Below are 23,663 nucleotides of genomic sequence, written 5' to 3'. Positions count from 1 at the left end.
GAAGGGAGGGAGAAAGAGGAAGCAGAGCCAAGCAGCCGGCTGGTGTACAGGGGATGGGGCGGGGTGGGGGGGGGGGAGGCTTCCAGGGCTTGGGGAGAGGCGGGAACAGAGAAGCTAAGAGCCACTCAGAGAAGAAGTACAGAGAGTTACACAGAGCTCTCCATAGCATGGGTATCCCCGTCAATTAGAGGGACTTCACAGCAGGAACGAAGGTGTTGCTGGATGGATCTGCTATGGCGTCCAGCACAGGCAAGAGAATACAGAAAGGGGGACCAAGCCGGGGAGGAGTGGAAAGGCTGGCTGGGCTCTAAGGGACTGTGAGAAATGCACACAGGTGGGAGACTGCGGGTATGAACGTGGAAAGGTCAAGATCACAGGGGATCTGTTGGAAACATTGCGGCTGGGTGGCTGGAATGGGGACGCAAGTGATAGAGTTCAAGGGCAAGAGATTGCTGGCCCAAGAGCTACGTCACTAGGGGCAGTAGCTAAGCAGTGGATTCTCTTATTTAATATAGAGTTGTAATCATACAGACACACACACACATCTACAGTACATATATGTATTTGCAGATTAACTTGTGTCTGTCTCTCTGATACCACCTCAAACTAGATTGTAAGCTCTTCACCAACAGTAGTTGGTGTTTCTGCTTGATCTTCAGTGCCTGCTATGGTTCTGAGATGTTGGGACTATTTGGAGAATGATTCTGACTGAATGCTCTGCATATCCCGCTCTGCCTCTCACAGGCCCTTTGCAACGGGAAGGCGACTCTGTTCACAGCAGTTGCACACAACTTACAAGTGCAGCAGTATTTTAACACTGGAGAATTGTTGAATCGAAGATACGGCTTATTCAAGCTGTTAGGCTCTAGGTTATACACCCTTGTTTGTACAACTATTGAGTTGTTCAATTTCCTCCTGCTACCCTGAAAGTATGTTGATCTCAAGAACAAGAGCTGCGTCTTATATAGAAAACATAGGTAACGCCTCCTTTAAGTCCCCAGAGCACCCAGCAAGACACTGGGAAAATAATAAGGGCTGCCATGGCCTTGGGCGAAGGTTTTCTAATTAAACAGCCTCTTGTGGTGAGGAGAAATGACTGCACTTGTGATCCTCAGGAATTCATTTCGTTTTCTCGGCTGTACGGGACGGTTGACATGAGGCTTCAGTGAGATTATTCATACAACACATCGTATCGGGCGTACGCTACGACTCCCTATTTGGTAGGTAAAAATAAGAAGGTTTCATCTGCAACTTGAACTGTGTATTCAGAAGTTGTTGCTGGGGTTTCCCCTTCTTGGTACCTTGGGCTTGGCAAGACATCTCTTTTCCTGGTGTTCTTAGGCGGCGGTGGCTCGGGACCCCAGCACAGATAGTCCTTCCAACAGGTTGGTGGGTACCTGCTCCCCAGTGGGGTCTGAAGACCTCCGGGGCCAGGCGGGGTGTAGATGGCTCCTTGCTGCCCTCTGCTGGTCCTTACATGGACTGCCCCTTCCCTGCATTGGATAGAGGGTGCAAAGGATGAACTCCAGAAGGTGCAGCCATGAGGAGCTACAGTGGGCAGGCCACAGCCAGGAGCTATGCCCAGGACCCACTGGTCACCCGACTCACTTCTTCTGATAGCCAGGCTGCCCCAGCAGCCCAGGGAAAGGCTGGCTACTTCCACGTCAAAGACAACCTCTCTCTAAGGAATCTTGGAGCTCCTTTTGAAGATGGCCTAAGCGCACACAGGAAAGCATGCTGACATGGGCCCCCTGAGCATCTGAAGTCCACTTTCCTTCTGCGAGGAAAACAACCAACGTTGTTCTCACTAGAAAATGCTAATTATTCGGGGGAGCCTTCTCCTTTGCTTACAGCACCGCTGAAGGTAATTCTGGTTCTCCTGAGGGACCCAAGAGCCATGTCCACCTCCTCTTCTTCCTTCACATTGGATATACATGCTGGTCCTCGGGTCATTCGGTGTCCTGTATCTGCCCATGGTGCTCTGCCTTAGCCACTGCCACCAACAGGCCCCATTGCCCCCGGTGCTTGGATGACTCTGTCTCCTGATGGCTGTCTGCTTCCTCTCCCTTCTTATCTGCTCCCAATATCCACGCTGCCCAGTATTGGAAGTGAGGCGATGTCAAAACACCACCCAGTCCTGGGTAAAAGCCTTCTCGCTGCACTTACAATAAGCCAACCATTTCCCATGGTCAGTATATTCCTATGCGACCCCAATGTCTTTGCCCACTTCTTCCCGTGAGCCCCCAAATTCCAGCCAACATCGTCTCTCCCCTAGACCCCTAACACAGCCAGCCTTTGCGTGTGCACTCACTGTCCTCTCTGCCTGAATTCGGAAGGCTGCCGGTGCCTCTTGCTTCATCTCAGCAGAGATGTCTGCTATCGGAGACATTCACACCAACGGCCCCACCTCAAGTGGTCTCCTTCCTCCTGTAGTCCTCTGCTCTCTTTATCCTTCCTCACGCTTCCCTTGGTGAGGAGTAATCCCCGCCTTTATCCTCCTTCTTCCTATTTCCCATTCCATGTGACCTTCAGGAGGGCAGAGGTCGTGCGTTCTCAATACCAGAGCATCTCTTATGACGGGTGGGCTTGGTGTCCCACATAGAATAGGTGCTCAAGAGCAGGATTTTGTATCTTACTGCGTTTGGTTACGTTTCCTAACCTAAGCTCATCTGGAGCTGTTTCACCAATCACGTGGAGCCACTTGAAACAGAATGTGCTCTTATGTCGGTTGGCTGAGTGAGTGAGTATACATAGAAATTTTTCCCTCTGGCCTGCCCTGTGTGGGTGTTTATGTATACAGAGACAAGACTCTCTCTCTCTCTGTTCCTTCTTTCCCCCCTCTCTATAATATGTATATGTACATATTTACAAGAGAGAGAAATGTGAAATATTGTGTGTGTGTGTGTCTTTCACATTTCTTCCCACACGTAACCTTCACTAGTAAATCTGGATTTCTTCTCTTATTCAGTGCTGTTCATTTTAGTAACAAGACTTAATGCTACTAAATACATCTTAATACAATCTTGATATCTCGTTTACTTGATGATGGTTTCTCCCTAAAACTAGATACTTGGGAAGTTTTTTTTTTTTCAAGAAAAATAATCGAATAGGGAAAGAGGCTGCAGTCAGTTGTCATTATAACTAAAACCAGAACTTGTTTTGTGTGTGTTATCCTTTCCTGATTCTACCTCCCGCCATGACTACCTCCTGCAACAAGTCCTTAAGGATGAATAAGAAAAATGAATGTCATCGGAGCCAGGAATAATGAGCCAATGTTTTGTGGAAACACTAGAGCACTTTCTACCACAGGGAGAAGGGTGGGTGGGAAAGTACGCACATGTGAAAAAACAAACATCCCAGTCAAGAAACATTCTGGATCTCATTGATATGCGCACACACACCACACACACACACACACAGTATTGATGTGTGCTCTTGTGACTCACCGACAGCATTCTGATAACACCAAGTCTAGTTTCAGTCATTTCTGAGCCTCTTGAAAACGGTGCTGAGTCACTCGCCCAGGGAAGCTCCAGACATTTAGCACCTTCAAAGACAGCAGTGAGCTAATAGAATGATAGTCTGACTCAGTGCACACGCATCACTTGATTGTGCCAGCCGGTCTTAGGGACGATCCTGTATTCTCTCCTGCTCACTGCGGTGGCGCCTCGGGCTGGTGCCCCGTTCTTCTCTATCTAAATCCAGACGATTGAAACTGGATGCAAGAGTTCCAGTTCCACGTCCTCCTCGGCGTGCGTTAATATCTTTCTTGTTAAGCGGCAGTGCATTGCTTTTCTCTAATGGCTCTCTAGGTCATAAATCTTTTCCTGTGCTGATGTGCCGGCCCTGTGTTCTCTTCACTGAAGCACCTATCCACAGCTTAGCAGACTGCTCAGCAGAAACCCCAAAGGTCAGGAGAACATGGAGAAACAGATTTCAAGCTCGGAAAGAAACCTAACCGCCCAACAAGATTACTATGCCCAGTAAAATGGTCTTTCAAGAGTCAAAGAAGGGATGGGCTTCCAAGAACTGCCCAACTGAAGCAATTCATTATGATCACTAACTGCCATCCCTGCACATATACATGGCAATTCTATACCTCTTTTTACATTGATTTTCTTACTTTTGAATCCTGGGATTTCTTTACTTCTGTTTTCATAGACCCCCTTTTCTGAGTATGTCATTTTCCAGTACCTTCACGTAGTGGCTTGATTTTCACTTTTATTTTCTTTTGTTATCCTATACTAGAGTTTGAATTCAGGGTTCATCACTTGCTAGGCTGGTGCTCTACTACTTGAACCATGCCACCTGCCAGGCTTTTTGTCAATTGTTTTTGGGATGGGACCTCATGAGTCCTTTTGCTGTGGCTGGCTTCGAACGATAATCCTCTGGGTCTCAGCTTTCTGGGCAGCTATGATTATATATATGGGAGATGAGTACTTGCCTTTGATTGTTCATTTTCCTAACAATCAGTAATTTTTTTTGCAAATAATTGCTCTTCATCTTGATTAAGTCTATGCTTTAATGTTATTTCTAAGATCTTTACCCCTACTTCTGAGGTTTGGGTATGGAGATATTTTTCTGTTTTCTTTTACAAGTTGTATAGCTTTATATTTTATATAAAATCTATGACCCATAATATAGAAAGTGTATGTTTAGGTTAAAGCTTATTCTTTTCTATGTGTACAACTTATTGTTGCAGCACCATTCATTTCAAGGACAATTTTTAGGGCAATGACCTTTGCCCCTTGTTAGCCTACTAAAAGGATGTTTTGAATTGTCTCCTGGCGTAATAAAATTAAAAAAAAAAGTTTATTCAAAAAAAGTCAGTTGGCCACATTGTTGTAGGCCTATTCCTGCCCTTATTCTCCTTCTCCCCTCCCTCCCCCCCTCTCCCCTCCTCCTCCCTTTTCTCCTCTCCTCATAAAATATGTATCCATTTGTTAGGTGTCGTAGACATTTTCCTACATGCCGCTCTCTTTACTAGCATCTCATTTTGCTAGAATCTAGAGCTATACCAGAGAACAGACCAGAAACAATCCTACCGCCCCTCCCACACACCCTGAACACACACTTTGAATGCAAATTCCAGCCAATTAACTCCGTATGTCCAAGATGAATGCCTTCAGTGCATTAGTCCATGGTCCAAAGGGCGTACGCAAAGTCCTTGTGGGTATTCACTTGATTTGGAAGCAAAACCCTCTTTCAAAATCAAAGAAGAGAGCCGTCCAGATTTTACCAAGGCAGATTGGAGCTAATGTTAGTAGTTTTAATAACTTGTGGGTTTTGAGCTAATTTTGGTAGTTTTAATAATTGTGAGTTCCAAGAATACGAGAAATAAAGAGAAGGCTCATGGTGCCAAGCCTCCAGAGGGAAGGGAGGCAAAGTGGGTGTGGACAGCTTCAGAGCTTCTCCGAGCCCAGGATGTTGTTGTAGTAGATATTTTTTCCTTGTCTGATATACTACGCAGAGTGACTAAGGAATTCACAAACCACACACACATGCTTTTCTACCAACCACATTTCCTTAATATAATGACAGACTTTTATCCTTCATCTCTCTACCGAGAAAGGGCAAAAAAGAGGACGCATCAAAACTCTACCTAAAGAGAATTATTTTCAAGTCTCACTTCAGGTAGTTTAAGTTAAAAAGAAAATAAACACAAAGAAAACCTTCCTCCTTCTGTCAAACCTCATCCTGCGTCGTTGCTTCTTCTTCAGCCTCTCTTGCTGTCGGTTAATAATCTAAAGAGAGGCTGTGGTTCTCTTCTGATTAAATCAGGCAACAAATGAGCACATCTATTTTATTTTATTTACTTTTTGCCTTGGGTTATCCCCAGTGGCAAGGAAGAAATGGATTTATGTACTAAAGGAAGCTAATTAGACATTTTCCTCTTTAGAAATCTGCCTTTCATCTGGAACACTTTGATCATACTTAAACTGTGTCCTTAGCTAATTAATCGCAACACAATTAAGAAGCTGTTGGCTGTTGAAAATAAAAAGTTTCCTAGCAAAGCCAATTCATTACACATGGACAGTCCTGGTCTTTGAAACCAATTTCCTGCTTCTTCTGAATATCCGCCTGTGCGATGCATCTTCCTCTGTTTACAATGATAGGATCTTCTCAGTGGAGCATCTCTCAGTCCTCCTAACCGCACAGTAAGTAAACACAGCGAGCTGGCAGACTCTCAACAATCCTGTGACCCAAGTCAAAACATTAGGCCTGTCTCATCAGCTTAGATTCTGCATATGTAGGAAGCATTACCATTACCAAGGATTCTATACTTCACATGGGGTGAAGGTGTGTGTGTGTGTGTGTGTGTGTGTGTGTGTGTGTGTGTGTGTGTGTGTGTCTGTGTGTGGTGTTTACAGATAAGCATTGAAATCTTGGCAGCCCTGTGCTAATATTTACCAAACGTCTGCAGAGTCAAACACGAGTTTTGTCGAAATCTACCTTGTTTAATTTTTACTCTGGAGCTAAGCTTAACTTTGAATGTTAAATAAGAGTTAACACAGAGATGATAAGTTGAACCTCTCTCTCACTCTAGCTACAGAATGCATTGGTCATAGCTTGTTTATTGGTTTTTCTCTGCAGGTTAAATAAGGACAACTATCCACCTGCCATAGGTGACAAAAGAATATCTGAGCAAGTGTAGAGAAATTCGAATTCATCAGACAACAGTCACAACTCAGACTTAATAGCCAGTGAGAAACTGCCACGAAATCAGATGCAGACTCTTGTGAAGAACAGACTATACTGAACAATAGGACTGGCTGGTTTGTTCATTCACAAAGTATTACTACACTGAGAACAATACACCAGACCTCAACCAAGTGCTCTTATACTATGGGACAGAGGATGATAGAGCCACGTGAAGAAAATGACCTCAGGCTTTGTGATCAAATCCCACATCTATTCTGTGGTCATTCAGAGTACTTGGCAGCTAACAGTAGAATACCTGTCATGTGTTCAACATTACCTCTGGGTTTACAACTTAGTACTGACAAAGCCACAGAGTGTTTTCCTAAGCGCATTTCTAGCAAGCAGGTTAACCCACATGATAGCTTATATAAAGTGAATTGCAGCGTTAGTAAATTCTAAGGATTCACTGGGCCGGCTGTGCTAATGAGACTTTCCTTGTCAGGAAGAAGGAAGGCAGTTTCCAGTCAATTAAGTAACCAATTGACAATATTTGTTGAATGTTTACTCTGTGCCTAGTGTTGTGTTTTATGCTTTATTTTTTGCCCTGGAGAATCGGTGGACATTGTAAGAATCTGGTTAATTGCCCATGAATGTCTGGTAGTTAATACAGCAAATAATGGCTGAGACCAGTGAAATAGAATACCTGCTCCCTGGGCACTTATTATGGTACAATAGGTACATGCTGTAGCAATGCCTTCTAAATAAATGGCTCACCAATGAGCCCTGATTATTTCCAGTGGGTAACATTTCCTTTTACTTTGCCTTTTAACTATTTTTCATTGGCCTATGATGCTCAACTTACAGTGAAATGGGAGTTGTAATAGCTAGAAAAGTAGGATGAAAAACTCACCTAACCGAAGAGAGAATCAGAGGAAATATTAATGAAAAACATCTAGGATTTACATAGAACAGTATCTAAGCTATTATTGAACTTGGGGATTTTCATAATGCATTTCTAAAAGCACTAGAATACACTGTTGCGCCCATACGATGTTAGAAAAGCTAATAATTTCCCATTAATTCCAAATGCATGGAATTATAGTGCTTCCTATTAAAGAAAAGTGTTTAGAAATCCGGCTTTTAAAAAGAGACCTCCAAGGAGGTTGATTCATGGGGAAGGCTATAGTTTAGATCTGAAATGCCCCCCCCCCCCAAACTATGCATTAGAGGAGCAGTTCCCAGGCTGGGACTCTTTGGGGGAGGTGGTAGGACCGTTAAGAGATGTGGTGGTCCAGTGGGAAGTCTTAGGTCTTGGAGCTAAGACTAGGAACTTGCCCCTGCATAGGCTAATGGGCACAGACCCCACCCTCCACCCCTTTCCTCTTCCTCTCTCGTCACTTCCTGGCTATGAGGTGAAGGGTTTTTGTTCCTTCGCCGGTTCCTGCCACAGTGTGCTTCCTACCCATACACTGTCCATCACACCAGAAATCTGAAAGCAGTGAGCGACGGACACATAGCATACCCTCCACGGAGCGCGGGTCAAAGTGAGCAGGAGACAGGCTGTACGTGAAAAGGCAAAAGCAACAGAGGCGCGGGGATTTAGAAGACATCGTAAAGGGCATCGAGTGGAGCCCCTTGATCCAGTCTTTTGTCGTTACTTGTTACTCGGCTTTCACTGTTAGAATGCGGGGAGGGATCCTTTCTTGAAATCTCGGGGTCTTTCACTGAGCCCCTCAGCAGGAGGAGGCTCTTTCTGAGAGTGATGTTTGTCAAGTAGCCTCAGAGGCAGCTCCGGATAAGGGCGGTGGAGGCCTGGTCTTTGAGAATGATCATCATTATGTTGATGGCAGTAGGGATATAAATGAATGATGATAATAAATAATGTTTGCTGGCAAACACCAGGCTACATCCTGAAAAATGATAGAAACGAGGCTTTGTTCCTGTCTGGGAGCATGTAATAAAATATTATGAGTTCTGTCTCAACCAGGTTAAGATTGATGATGTACTGTCAACTCTGGAGTTTCCCAACTGCTTTTGTTTCTCATTCTGTGTTCCCAACACTCAAGCAAATAGGTTTGTTTTGGGGTTGTGTGTTGACTTGAGCAAAATACAGTTAATACTTTTTGCTATATAGAAAATTGAGAGGAGGCCACTACAACCCAGCTTGACACTTATTGGATTTCAGTAGGAATAAATGAACATGTTTATCTTCAGATGTCTTCAGCTTAAATTCCAACTTGAGACTTGAGAAAACTATAATTGGCTATTCAAGCAGTCTTAGCGTGAGGTGCCATCCAGCAGATTAAATGCCTTCCACATTTCTTGGAGAAATAAGGCCTTAGATTTGTCAGGTGTAGGAGAGGATATGGCCTGTAATCCTAGCTACTCAGGAGGCTGAGGTCTGAGAATCATGGTTTGAAGCCAGCCTAGGCAGAAAAGTCCTGATGAGGCGCTTACCTCCAATTAACCACTCAAAAACTGGAAGTCGTGCTGGGGCTCAAAGTGGTAGAGTCCTCACTGCTTTTAGATTTCTGTCCTTGAGCAAAAGAGCTCAGGGACAGTGCCCAAAGCCCCGAGTTCAAGCCCCATGCCAGGACCCCCCTCCCCCCCGGAAAAAAAAGGATTTGATGTTCCATAAATGGAGCTCAGAGAGACCCATAAATGTCCAAGTCAGGAGTGATTCAGGACTTCGGAGTCAGAACCGGGAGAGTGTGGTTCTCACCTCTGGGTCATTTGAGTCTCATTTTCCTTAGCTTGGAGTCCCATTCTTGTAGAAGGAATGGGGTTTAACCACATTCAAGTGAGCGCGGTGCACGGGATAAGCCGCAGAACACAGGCGTTGGAAGCGCAGCCCGCAAGGCTTCTACCATTTACGTCTGCTGTCAGCCAAAGGCACTAAGTGGGTTCCACGGGCCTCAGCGTCCTCTGGAGAAGAGGACGCACGCAGTCATGGCCGCAGCAGATCGCCCTGGAGATTAGTTATACTAAGTGGAAAGCAGGGTATATGAAAAGCATTGCATGTTTTCCTGTGTCCTCAAATTGTCTGACCAAGTGCTAGGCACGGAAATAGCTCCTTTCGTGGCAGCCTGACATAGTGATACACCAAGATACTAAGCTAAGCCAGTTTGAGAACTATGTGCTTATAACGAAATGGCAGGAATGCCGACGGGAAGACATGATGGACTGAATGGATTGGAAAGGGGTTGGATGCGTTCTACTTCTTTCTTTTCTTGAAGGGAGAACCATGGGATGGAGACTGATGCTTTAGTGTCATAGTTAGCACTTTATACTTCTGTCCAGTAGAGACCCATGGCATGTGTTTTAATGCCTATAATTTTGTTGTTTTGTTTTGTTTTGTTTTTTGGCCAGTCCTGGGCCTTGGACTCAGGGCCTGAGCATTGTCCTGGCTCCTTTTTGCTCAAGGCTAGCACTCTGCCACTTGAGCCACAGCGCCACTTCTGGCCATTTTCTGTATATGTGGTGCTGAGGAATCGAACCCAGGGCCTCATGTATACGAGGCAAGCACTCTTGCCACTAGGCCATATTCCCAGCCCTAATGCCTATAATTTTTTATCAATCTCATTAAATAATTTCTTGGTGTATTATCTCTTCTGTGATTACCATGGTAGGTTTATTTGGAACATAAATTTTTTTTTTTCTATATACTCGGGGGAATACTAGAAAAGAACACTAGTGAAGTTCAGTGATAAGTAACCCTTTGTAGCGCCATGATTCCATTCCTGCAATGGCCTTCTGCCTTTTGATTTTTATTAGGAAAGATAAATTGTTAGTTTCACAGAAGTCAAGAAGGAAGCACGATGATGCATCATGCACTCAACACCGAGGTATAGTGCGGCTGGGCACTGGTGTTCACACCTATAATCCCAGCTCCTCAGGAGGCTGAGATCTCAGGATCACAGTTCAAACCCAGCTCAGGCATGAGACCCTGACAGCTAATTAACCACTAAAAGCCAGCCAGAAGCGGAGCTGTGGCTGAAGTGGTAGAGTACCAGGTCTTAAGCAAAAAAGCAAAAGGAAAGTGCCCAGTTCATGAGTTCAAGCCTTAGGACCAGCACGCATGCGTACACACACACACACACACACACACACACACACACACACACAGAGAGAGAATATATAAGCAACCAAACATAATCCAGGTGAGGTCAGGTTCAAGACCATGGTCAATGTAGATCTGAAGGTGACTTTCCTGTGATATCGACAGCATGCTACAAAACTGGGTCTTTTGACTTAAAGTAACCAAGTAGGACCAGAGTCAAAAGGATATTTATTCTTTTCTATAAAATTGTGAGCCTCCCATAAAAAAAAAAAATAAGACCCTAGTTCAGGTCTTGAAGGTTGTGAAGACATAAGCTTTGGGGAAATAATGGATTACGAAGCCATTCATCTTTTCATCTGCTTTTCTGCAGAACAGCCCGAGTCTAAACTCGTTGACCTTCAGAGCATATGCATGGTTTGGCCTGGTTCATGTTGAGAAGCAAGCCAGATGGCACTGGAGGGTTTCATTTAGATGCAAGTCCCAGGTGTGTATTTTCACTGGCTCTCCGCATTTTATTTGCTGAGGGCGACTGCGAATAGCCTAATGAGAAAGATATTCTTGTTGAACCTGTGTCAGAGCAATAGCTCATAGGCTGTCCTGCAATGGGTTCTGTGGTTTTCCATATTATACATTAAGCAGAATTGGTAAAAAAAAAAAAAATGAGTGCCTTTGAAATGATATTGAATTAAGGGCTCTCGTGTGGAAAGAAAGGAGTTTTAATTGAGAGACACTACACCCATAACAGAAGTGTTGGCTTACCTTGGAAGCGACTGAGAAGTCCAAAGCTAGATTGCTGTATTGTAGTTAAATCATCACCGATATGATTCTGTGAAATGGTAAACAAAGCCAGTTGCCTTCAAGGAAAATCTAAACCAGGTGCATAGCACAGAACAGACAAACCTACCATTTCATTTTCCACATTTCTGGCTTGTCAGCTGCCTGAGACTAATCCCGTATTTCAGAAACTTTAGAGAAAATAACAGTTTCCTACTTTTCCCTCAAAACAGCAACTCTTGGCTTCCTGTGCTCTTGTACTTAGTTTTGATTCCACCATCCATCATTCTAATAACTCCCTTACAGCCATACTTAACTCCACTGTCTACTCCCTTCTCCATCTTCTCCTGGAAAAACATTGATCCCAAAGAATGTTGTCTGCCTTCTCCAGACTTAAAGCTGACAATATAAATGCTGCCAGGTAGACTCACAGATATAATTTTACTTTTTTTGTTGGCTGTGGGACTTGAACTCAAGGCCTGCGCACTGTCCCTGAGGTTTTTTTTTTTCACTCCAGGCTAGCACGCTATACCACTTTGAGCCACACCTCTACTTCCTGTTTTCTGAGTTTGAGATAAGAGTCTCACAGACTTTCCTAACCAGGCTGGCTTTGAACCTGTATCCTTAGATCTCAGCCTCCTGAGTAGCCAGGACCATAGGTGTGAGCCACTGATACCAGACACTTTATCATATTATACTTCCACTGGCTGCTCAAGATCCTCCCTCTGGTTCTTGGATAGGTTTGTTTTCATACTCTCTGGGACTCTGTGTTGTTCCTTCTCCATTCTCTTTATCGCTTAGTCTTTCCCCCATGCAAGCAAGCTCTCCTCATGCTGCGTTGGGAAATGAGAGGTTACCAACGAAGACTCCCGCCTTGCAACAATCAGAGGAGCCAACTCACCTCACTTGCAATCTACAACGGATGTTTACTTCCATTCTATCACGGTAATAATCGTCTCCTCCTTCTTTTCAAGCCAATCTCCTGGTAAGTGCTTCGGATTTCATCTTCTTCTTTCCCGTCACCCTCTGTTTCCTCTGTAGTAGATATGTATCTCGGCAATTAAACACATTTTTCTATCTCCCATTAAAAATCTTCCCTGGTTTCACAGATGTTTAGATAGGACCCCATCTCTCTTTTCTCTTTGTTGTTGTTAAACTTCTCAGAAGAATTGTCTGCACATCCAGATACACCTTCAAGCCTTCGATTCATTTTTTAAAGTTAACAATGTGGCTGCTTTTTAATTATGCAGCTGAAACTGCTCATTGAAGTCCTTGATGACTTCCGATTGGTCAAGGCAATGTCCCCACTATAGTTACTGTCCAGAAGAACTCAGCCCAACCTTCTCTCCTTCCAGACATATTTTCTTTCGCTTGGCTTTTATGACATTGTCATCTCTTATGTGCCTTCTCCTACATCAACTATTTCTCAATATTGCTTCTGGCTTTGTCCTGTGTAATGAATGTCTATAATTCATGGTCCGCAGGTCTTTGTTCTCTCTCTCTCTCTCTCTGTCTCTCTCTCTCTCTCTCACAGGAAGAGGGTGACCTATTGGTTAACATGGATTTCAATACCACAGTTATACTAATGTCAACCAAATTTATGTCTTCAATCCAAATCTCTCATCTAAGCTCTACTTACATACTCATTTGGGTCTTGTCATTTGTTTTTTCTTATCTATTCCTCACTTAGTCTCAAAAGGGATCTTAAGAAAAAGCCGCCTCCAGTGTTTCCACTCACAGAGAAAAAAAATAAACTTAAAAGGCTCTGTCTGAGTGATATACTCCTTGCTTTCTTCATCCAACCTCACCTTACGAAACTCTTCTCCACCCCTACTGGGCCGTAGCCATGCAGGGGCTTTGACACTGCCAAACTCTTTCCAGACATATGGCTTTGTCCATGCTGTTCCCCAAACTTTGCATCACTTAGTCATGTCTCTGCTCTTAGGTCTTAGTTTGATCCTACCTCCTCCTAGAAGCTTTTCAAGACCATTCTCCATCTTCTGTCTAACAGCTGTCTACCTTTCTCCAATTTATCCCCTTTGTGTGTGTGTGTGTGTGTGTGCCTAGATAAGACTGAGATTAAAATATAATCTGTCTGACAGCAGGAATTGTATTTTTTTTCTTGTTAATCACTAGACAGCATCTAACAAAGGACCAAACAGCATGACTCATTAGCAATGCATTTTCATATTGTAGGGAACTAACCTAGATATGTCATTAGGAGAACGAAAACTTCTTGTATTTCATCTCAGCAAAGACTTCACAGTCGTTAGAGAAGCAGCCTCACTCTACCCTCAGTTTATCTTTCTGTGAACTGTTGACAAGTTTTCTCGCTCTGTATCTCTTTCCCTTCATGTCAATTGTGACGATGTCGAGGGCCTTGAGCTCACTCCGCTGACACTCTCCAATGTGAGGCAAACCTCCATCTCAGCTTTCTTCTGGTCAATTGACAATGGAATCTCCTAGATTTTCCGTGGGTGGATCTGGAGATGTGGATCTGAGTAGGATGATGTGTATGAGCCTCCAGTACTTGGCATGTTGATTCCCTGCGAGCTAGCTTTTGTAGAAAGCTCACTGAAAAGGTATTAGCAAGTGGGCTGAGCATTTTACGTGGACTTTCTCATTTAACACTTAACCCCTTGGTGCAGTACCACTGAGTAGCTTCTAAGGCACCTCTACAAAATCTGCATAAAAATCTCTGGAGACCATTGCCGAAGCCAGATACTTTCACAACGGTGGGTTTTTATTTGTTTGTTTTAAAGTAGAGTGTTGTCACTTAATATGTTGAGACGCGTAAAGAAAATATTAGAATGTTTATTTTGCATGTAGGAATGAAAATATAGTCAGCTTTTGAAATATTTATGAGACAGATAGGGTTGTACACCATACATGGGCTTTCGTGTATCCCGAGAGAAATGCAGAAGAAGATGCTTCATTAGTACGAAGCAAGCAGGGCCAGGGCCGATGGCACAGTGGAATCATGTTGTGTTCACCTCCTCCAGGGAAGATGAGCGGCTTTAATTGATTCCTCCAAGAAACATGAAGACAGTACATCATGCAAACTCAAGAGAACAAGAGAATGCTCTGTCACCTCCCTTCTCCCCTGTACAGCTCTTTATCAACATGATGAACTTGGACCTTCTATCACTGCCATGGTTGAAACTGTATACCCACAAATCCAGAGGTGGCAGCCATTTCCCACAGTGCAATTCTACCGGCAGAGCAGATGCGGATGGGGTGGCGGAACTGTGGTTGTGAAATGATAACAGCAGGTCCAATTGATAACAGTGTGGCTATAGAAAAAAGAAGAGGGAAATTGCTCTCTTTTCACTCTCTTTCTCTTCCATGGAAGGACACAAAAGCCAGCTGTCTGGAAGCTAGCCACTACCAGAACCTCAGGCTGGCATCTGGATCTGAGATTCGCAGTCTCTGTAACTAGAGGAGAGACATTTCTGTTTTTTATGCTTCTCAGTCTATAATCCCTAGTGATGACAAACCAAGGAGCCTAACAGAATGAGATAGTAGGTCCTAAAGGGGAAAAAATTCCATGCCCTTCAAAGTGATGAGGAAACAATTTGAAATATGAATTTTATAAGCAACGGTATGATCTTAGCGCTAGCAAGCTTAAATTACGAATTAAGAACTGGAAGTAGCGGCTCACACCTGGATTCCCAGCTCCTCGGGAGGAAGGAAGTGGGAGGATTGTGATTCGAGGCCAGTCTGGGCACGATGTTCGCAAGACCTCCGTGTCAACACTCAAGCCGGTGTGGTGAGTTTTAGCTGAATCCCACGTATGGAAAACATAGGGAAGAGAATCATGGTCTGAAGCCGAACCTAGGCAAACATATGACGCAGTCTGAAAAAATAAATAAAGCAAAATGGGCTGGAGATGCAACTCAAGTGATAGAGAGCACTTGCCTAGCAAGCACAAAGTCTTAAAACCCTCCATAAACAGGCTTTAAGAGATTAACTTTAGGTAGAATTGAAATCACTGTGGAATAGTTAGAACGCTAGGAATTGTATTCTGTTAAACATATTTTCCTGTTCCATTAACTTCCTTCTCTAGGTTCTCCTCAATACCTATTAGCCTTAAATTAGGCTTTCTGATTGTATCTTGGAGCTCCTGAAGCGTTCTGTTTTTTTTTTTTTTATTATTGGCTTTGAATAAAGTTTTCTTCTTTCTCCATAAAGTCTAGACTATTTTCAATTCCAGAGATTTGATCTTCTACATGGTCTAACATGCTATGTACACTTTCTATTTCTTTTTTTTCTCTCCATTCCTTCTAGTTGGTCATTTTTATGGCTTCCACCTTTCTGCTATAGCTTTCTTCTAGATCTGAGGGAAGGGGAACAATGTCACAAGACAATATATTGTAAACTAACTGTACAACTCCGGGCGGGGGCGGGGGGGATTGGGGAGGAGGGAAGGTGGGAGTAACATGAGGGAGGAAGTAACAAGTTTGACAAGAAATGTACTCACTACATTACACGTGTAACTGCAACCCTTCTGTACCTTTATTATCACCTTCATAATAAAAAATTAAAACAGAATTATACACCTAGTATATGAAGAGAAGCTATGTAACTTTAGTCATGTTTGTAATTGTGTCACTCTCATTCCAAGAATTTATAACATGTTCCTATTTAATGATGTTTAAAACACTTTCTAAAAATGTTTTAGTTAATGGTATTTGCAGAAGCAAGTGATTATTTATGCCATCATCCATTTTCCCTTTCTTTTTTTTCCTCTCAATCACAGAACTCCACAGTTTAGCAAAGATTATTTCCATGTAGATAAAAATGGCATTTCCTAGACTCCCTAGCAGCTTTGTTCATCCTTCTGGCTGAATTCTGCTGATGACTTATAAAAATTCTTCTTCTTGGACTTCTGTTCAAGTTGTTTCCCAGTCCTTTCTTCTCCCATTGGTTTGGAAAATAGTTGTTTATTGCTTCATAACAAATCACCTGAAAATTTAGTGACTTAAAGCACAATCTTTGTTGTCTCACTTTTTTTTTTTTAGGTCTAGGCATAGCTTGGCTGAATCCTCTAGCTCAAAGTCTTAGGGAGATTATAATCAAGACATTGGCTATACTCCAGTTCCCAAGTTCACTCACACTGCGGTTGACAGGAGTCTTACCACGTGGGCTGTGGAACTGAAAGGCTTGCAAGCCTCATCAGCCACCATCAATTATTTGCACAATTATTGCATCAATTATTTGCCTCTCCAAAGGGCATCTGTCACATGGTAGCTGGTAGTTTCTTTTGTCCAAACAAGCAGAGTTGAAAAGAGGAAGTATATACAAGCAAAAAAAAAAAAAGAAAAGCTTTCATAAATAAATCATAGATGTGACGTTCCATCACTTCGGCTTGGCTTTATTAAGTTAGAAGCAAGGTCAAGGTCCAGCCTCTACTCAGGGAATGGAATAGCACGAAGGTCTGAAGATCAGGAGGCGGAGAAACCTGATGAGGCTGCTTCCCCAGGACGGAATGGAGAGGAGCAGGCGGGACCTTGAAGGATCCTCCCGGAAGATCCACTACGGCCGGGGAGGAATGAAGACCCAAGGCCCCAGGGAGCTCTACGAAGAACGGTGTCCTCTCCCGAAGAAGAGAAAAATTAACGTCTCTTTGATTTCAGCGACCGTGGCTTGGGCTTTGCTCTTACGTGGTGACAGTCCTCATGGTACGTGGTCCAACAGTTCTACAACAGCCGCCGCATGGCATGGTCAAAAATACTTGTTTTAACTACGCTGATAAGTATGATTGAAATGGTACAATAAAACAGTACAGTGACAAACCAGAAAACAATTTTTTTTAATAACAAAACACTTTTGGAATATACATTAAAAACTGGTTAAAATTAGAACAAATTTTAGGACAGATGGTGCAGTACAGGAATGTTTTTGAAGGCCAGGTGAAAGTACAGGAGTTTGTAACCTAGCTTATATATGTGATCTATGTCACTAAATTCAATATTCTAAAAGAAGGCATAGTTACTTTGAAAAGTCACTTTTTGTTTGTTTGTTTTTTCCATTGTGGGGCTTGAACTCGGAGCCTGGGAGCTGTCTGCGAGCTTTGTGCTAAAGGCTAAAGCCCTTCCACTTTGAGCCACAGCTCCATTTCTGGTTTTTAGATGGTTAATTGGAGATATGAGTCCTGTGAACTTTCCCACCCAGGCTGGCTTTGAATGATGAGCCTCAGATCTCAGCCTCCCACGTAGCTAGGATTATAAACCCGAGCCACCAGAGCCCAGCGAAAAAAGTAACTTCTTTTTGAGGGGTAGCACTAGGGTTTGACTCGGGCACTCTAGCACTGGAGCCGTGCCTCCAGCCGATTTTTTTGACTTTTTATTTCCAAGCTACAATCCCACTATTCCCCCCCCCCCCACACACACACCTTGACCTGGCCTGTGCTGAAGCGGTCCTCTCATTTGTGTTACCTGTGTTTCTGGGGATGACAGGCACAGACCACACGGCCTAGACGCCGGGCCTCTCCCGTACTTGGGATTGTAACAGGACCATGGCACTACACCCAGCCTTTTATTGAGATGGAACCCCGAACACTTCTTTTTGTCCAGGACTGGCCTGACGTCGTGGTTCTCTGATCGTTGCCTCCCAAGTAGCTAGGAATACAGCCTTTAAATGCCCCACCCAGCACAATTTTTAGCTTGGATCTACCGTGTACCAAACAGGTATTCGGAAGCCAGTCCACAGTTGTCTAATTCTCTAACAACATAATTATGTACTAGCCCATAAAACTCTCACGTTGGCATGCTCTTCAACATGAAAAGCAGACTGTATTAGTTTTCTGCTTCTGTATAACAAATCACCAGCCATTTAGCAGATTAACACAGCACACACTCCGCGGCACGCGAATTCATTGTCTTGCAGAGCTCAGTGTGGGAGCCACGCCGTGTCCACAGCCCAGGCTGCAATTAAGGCCTCAGCTGGACTGTGTTCTTATCTTCAAACCCAATTGCAAAACGGTCTGCTTCCCAGTTTCATCAACTTGTTGGAGGAATTCACCTTTTTTTTTTTTTTTTTGACTGTATTACTGAGGGGCTGGAGGCCACCAGCAGGTTCTAGAAGTTACCCACAGTTCCATGCCTTTTCTCTGTTCATGCGCATTCCTGCTTGTAGAAGATCACAAGTGTCATTGAAGTGGTGCTCTACCCTCTAACCTCAAGTAACTTTACCCCTGTAAAGGCCCTTTCTATGAATCATGTCACTTTGGGAGTTAGCATTTAAAAAAAAAAATACAGGGAGAAGACAACTCAATCCATAACAGATGCAAAGCAGCAGAAAGTTAACAAGAAACAACCTAGATCCGATGGGCAAATGACATGGTCTCAACCTTCACAAGTGTCTTCCAGACAGATGGAAGCCAGAATGGAATCCAATGTTAATTATGGATCCTAGCCCATATGGAATGGGATATGAAGAAAGCGTGGAAATTTTCGATGGCCTTCTGTTAGTGGAAATGAACACCTAGTTGTGATAGTAATGGAGCTCTTGGTCCTCAGAGGAATTTAAATTGAGAATATGCTTCTGGCAAGGCATATTAGAAAGGAAAAGGAAAATAATAGCTAACGGACAATTCGATAGCTCTCCACTTCTGCAAACGTTGGGAAATGCCCCAAGTAATTCTGCTATCCTAAGTTCACAGTCTGATCTCATGAGAGAGGAGACATCTCATATTTCCGTGACCATTTTGACTCACCACCTCCTCTCGGGAAGAGCTAGCAAAGCTCTTGGCAGGGTAAGCAACCATAACTACTTGCTAAATGATTGAATAAATAAAAGAACTCATCCTTCAGAGGTCCTGAGCTCAGTCTTTCCTATTTCTCCTTGCTCCGTGCACGTTTTCATCGAATAATTAATCGTGCAACACCTCGTAGCCTAGCACATCATTCAGATTGCACTGTATTATTTAACTTATCATTTTTTTGTCTTACTTTCTAAGACAGATCATGAGTCCTCTGAAGCCAGAATTATATTCCTTTATAAGACCATCAGCATTTGAACACTCAAAGTAAGGTGATAACAGCATTCATAGAAACCATAAGTTATTGGCACAGATATTGTCTACCTCTGCCTAAAAAGGGTCACCTTGCAAGGATATTACCTAGTTTCTCATATCTAGAGACCCCCCAATTCAATTGCCTTATTCCTTCTCAATGCATAACCAGTGCCAACATGGTGGTCTTTAAAAATCAACCCCAGTGCAAAGAGATTAGCAGGTCATTGGGGGTCAAAGGTGATGTAGAAGAACTCACGGATGGTTTAAATCAATTCTTTCATTTTGGATATGAGTCACTAAAGGCCAACATCTAAAAAAAACCCCAACAAACATTTGCTTAAAGTCACTGAGAAAGTATGAGAACACAGAGATCCTGACCCCTGAACTCTGATTCTTTTGAACATGTCAAACCCTTCCATGAAGGACATAACATTAATAATGACTTCACTTCTCATTCACGAAACATCACTTTTCAAATATTCCTTTTCAAAGGCCCTCAGCAAATAAAACACAAAAGAAGAGAGATTGCTTTGAATGTGAAATGCTCAGGGGATTATGTTTCCCTTTCCTACAAATCAAACCGGTGAGAGATTGAATGCCAGGTTCCTGCCTCATGCAGGACTTTCTGAAAGGACCCCAAAGATTTTATTGTACTCTCTGAAAGTTAGTAATTGCATTTCAAAAAGAAAATAAAAGTGATGGATATTTCCCCTTGGGTTCAAAGACACCAGCTGATTTCACCCTCAGCTGTTGACCTCCGGCTACGAGGCTGTAAACGCGGCACGGTTAGGACCCCTGCGTGTGGGCTGGACGCAGAGGCTGGCGGAGAACCTACGTAACCTCCATCCTGCAGCCACAAATCATCTTTACAGTGTTCACCTTGTGTTAGGATTGCTGATACGGTTAGGCAGCCACTCGAGGGGAAGAGATTGTGCATTCTCCTTGCCGACTTTGTAGACAGGTAAATCATTCCGTGGAAAGTGAACGACTTCAACTGAAAGTCTTGCAATGGCTTTCACAGAAACTTAAAACAGCCTTTCAGATCCTACAGGTGCTATACCCGCAGATTCAACCAACCGTTCACTGAAAAGCGAGACACCTGCATTGAACATGTCCAGACATTACTCTTCTCTATTCCTTAAACAATACAGCATAACTGTTTATATGGCATCTACATTGCATAAAAAATTATAAGCAATCTACAGGTGATTAAGTATAGAAGGTGTGTATGGGCTATCTGCAACTATCATGCCCCTCTCTCCCTCCTACCTTCCTTCCTTCCTTCCTTCCTTCCTTCCTTCCTTCCTTCCTTCCTTCCTTCCTTCCTTTCTCTCTCTCTCTTTCTTTCTTTCTCTTCTTGCTTTCTTGTGTCTCTGTCTCTCTGTGTCTCTCTCTGTCTCTGTCTCTGTGTCTCTCTCTGTCTCTCTCCCGCTCTCTCTCCCTCTCTCCTCTTTCTTTCCAGTCCTGGCGCTTGAACTCAGGGCCTGGGCTCTGTCCCTGAGCTCTTTTGCTCAAGGCTAGTGCTCTACCACTTTGAACCAGTGCTCCATGTCTGGTTTTTAAGGAATTAATTGGAGATAAGAGTCTCACGGGGATTTTCCTGCCCAGGCTGGCTTCTAACTGAGATCCTCAGATCTCAGCCTCCTGAGTAACTAAGATTACAGGTATAAGCCACCAACATCAGGCTATCATGCTATTTTTATGTAAGAAATTTGAGTGTCTAGAGAGTTTGAAATATCTGGAGATTCCGGACCAATTTTTTAAGGATATCAGGAGATGACTGGAATTCAAACTCTTTACCATGACCCATTATGCCCTGCGCATTTCTTTGCCTTACTTTTCACTGTTGTCCCTTTCATCACTGTCTTCCAGCTGCTGGGGCCTTGTCCCTGTCCGCACACATGCAACCTCTACTCAGTGTGTTGGTTTGGCTGAGCCTTCTGCTAGGATGCTTTGATAGGAGATCTCCAAATAAACGTGTATTTTCATCATTAGGTTCTCAGCTGAAATGTCTTTGAAACATCTTCAAAGCTCACCCTATCACATTCACCCTGTTTTATTTCTTTCGCAGTACATCTGAATTAGTAAATTTTATTGAATAACTTCATTTATCTGGTTTTATCTTGTGCCTCTGAAAAATAAGCTCTAGATTCCATTTTATTCATTACTGTATTCACACTCTGAACAAGGTATCAGGCATACAGCAGGTGGCCAACAGAGTCACTTTTGTATCTTCTACCGGGCCTCCTACTATGGTGTCATAGAGAAAGAGCAAGGTGTCCATGTCATTTATAGATACCGCTCAATATACAGATGACCACGGTCATAGATAGCTAGTTATCTATATCGGTGAAGGGTTGAATACAAACCAAGTGTAGCATGTACAAGTATATAAACAACAACATGAATCCTTCACATTGTACAATGAACATCCATTAGCAAAAATGCAGACATGGATAACAGAATAATTTGATGAAGAGTTTCCTATCCCTTATTTTTCTGAGACTGGTTGTTATGTAGCCCAGTGTGCCATCCAACCATCTGGGTTACAGAAATGTATGACTACAGATATGTGTCACAAGACATGGTGAAATAGTCCCTTCAACTTGTTTTCCCCTTTTATTTAGATATACAGTAGTCTATGGTAGGTAGGAAAAACACTGGTGAGTTAGATATAGCAAGTGGTTTACTGTCTGTGGGCTGATTTGAACTGAAAATGAATGGAGGCCTGAAGGACCTTGTTAGCAGTATTCCAAGAATAAATCTAAAAGTGCAATGTCTTCTGTGGCCTTGCTTGTGGAATGAATGAATGAGTGGCAATGAGTTCCACTGCCAAGTGTGTGCACGTGTGTGTGCGTGTGTGTGCGTGTGCGCACGTGTATACACACACTCACAGCGTGTTGATGGAAGCTCTAGGATAGGGATTTAATTGAATTATGTAACAATGCAGGCAAATTAAATGAAAAATTAATGGCCTCTTTCTCCTTGGAGCAACAATAAATGGACAGGACTCCACTGTGCTTAGAATCTAACTTGGGACAGATTCTAACTTCACTAGGCTTCAATTTTCCCAAGCCTACAGTGACTCAACTCGGGTTAAGCCATCAAAAATCATTGAGGGATCAGAATAAAAAAACATCTAGTCGACTGGGTGCTAGTGACTCACACCTTAAATCCCAGCTACTCAGGAGGCTGTGATCTGAGGGTTGTGGTTGGAAGTCAGCCAGGGCAAGAGAGTCCAGGAGACTCGAATCTCTAATGAATCACCAGAAAAGCCAGCCGTAGAGCCGTGGCTCACGTGGTAGAGTGCTATCTTTGCACCCAGGCCCTATCTTCAAGCCCCAGGACACACACACACACACACACACACACACACACACACACACACACGCCTAATTAAAATGTACATGTGTATGCTATGGTTGGTGCTAGGCATCGGGTTCATTGCCTGTGGGTTCCTGAGTACTTCTCGCAGCTTTGGGGCTCTGCTTCCTGGCCCTGGCTTTCTGGGAGCTGCTCCTGTCATTTTCAGCTGCCCTGTGCACTGAGCTAACGCTCTCCGACCCCGCCATTGGGGCCATCCTAGACACGGATACCGGCTGTTATTTTTCAAGTGTTTTTCCTCCTCCTGGAATCTGTCTACAAATAGCTGGGAAGTTAGCAGATATATGAGCTTAATTAATGCAAGGGAAGTAAACAAGTACTTTCTTAGGGATTGAAACTTTTAGGCGGAAGGACCCCAGTATATTTTTCTGTTCCCAAACTCACGTGTCTTTTATCTTCTGGATCAGTGTTCAGACTTGTTGCCAGTTTTTCATAAAACATTCAGAAGGAAAATGAGAAGGCTGGCACCAGGGAAACAGAAGCACTGCACAGTGGTAAGAAATGTTTTCAGAAGTCCAGGCGCCAGGAGGGAGAGGGAAGCAGGGAAAGGTTGTGCTGAGTGACAAGGATGGAAACTCACTGAACCGTAGTAGACCTTGCTTGTATGGACATGCGCTGACTGAAGGCAACAGCTGTAATGAAGTTCCTGAGCATCTTACTTGGGAGTTTGGCTGTGGGCTGAATGCTATTTGTAAAGCAGACAGCCATGACAGGACTTTCCAAGTTTAACACAGAGCCAAGATGTCATCCGCTCTACCTAGCTACACAAGTCTTGCAATGGACCAT

Source organism: Perognathus longimembris, chromosome 22 (genome assembly GCF_023159225.1).
Source record: "Perognathus longimembris pacificus isolate PPM17 chromosome 22, ASM2315922v1, whole genome shotgun sequence".
Lineage (NCBI taxonomy): Eukaryota > Metazoa > Chordata > Mammalia > Rodentia > Heteromyidae > Perognathus > Perognathus longimembris.
This window is presented reverse-complemented; position numbering follows the sequence as displayed.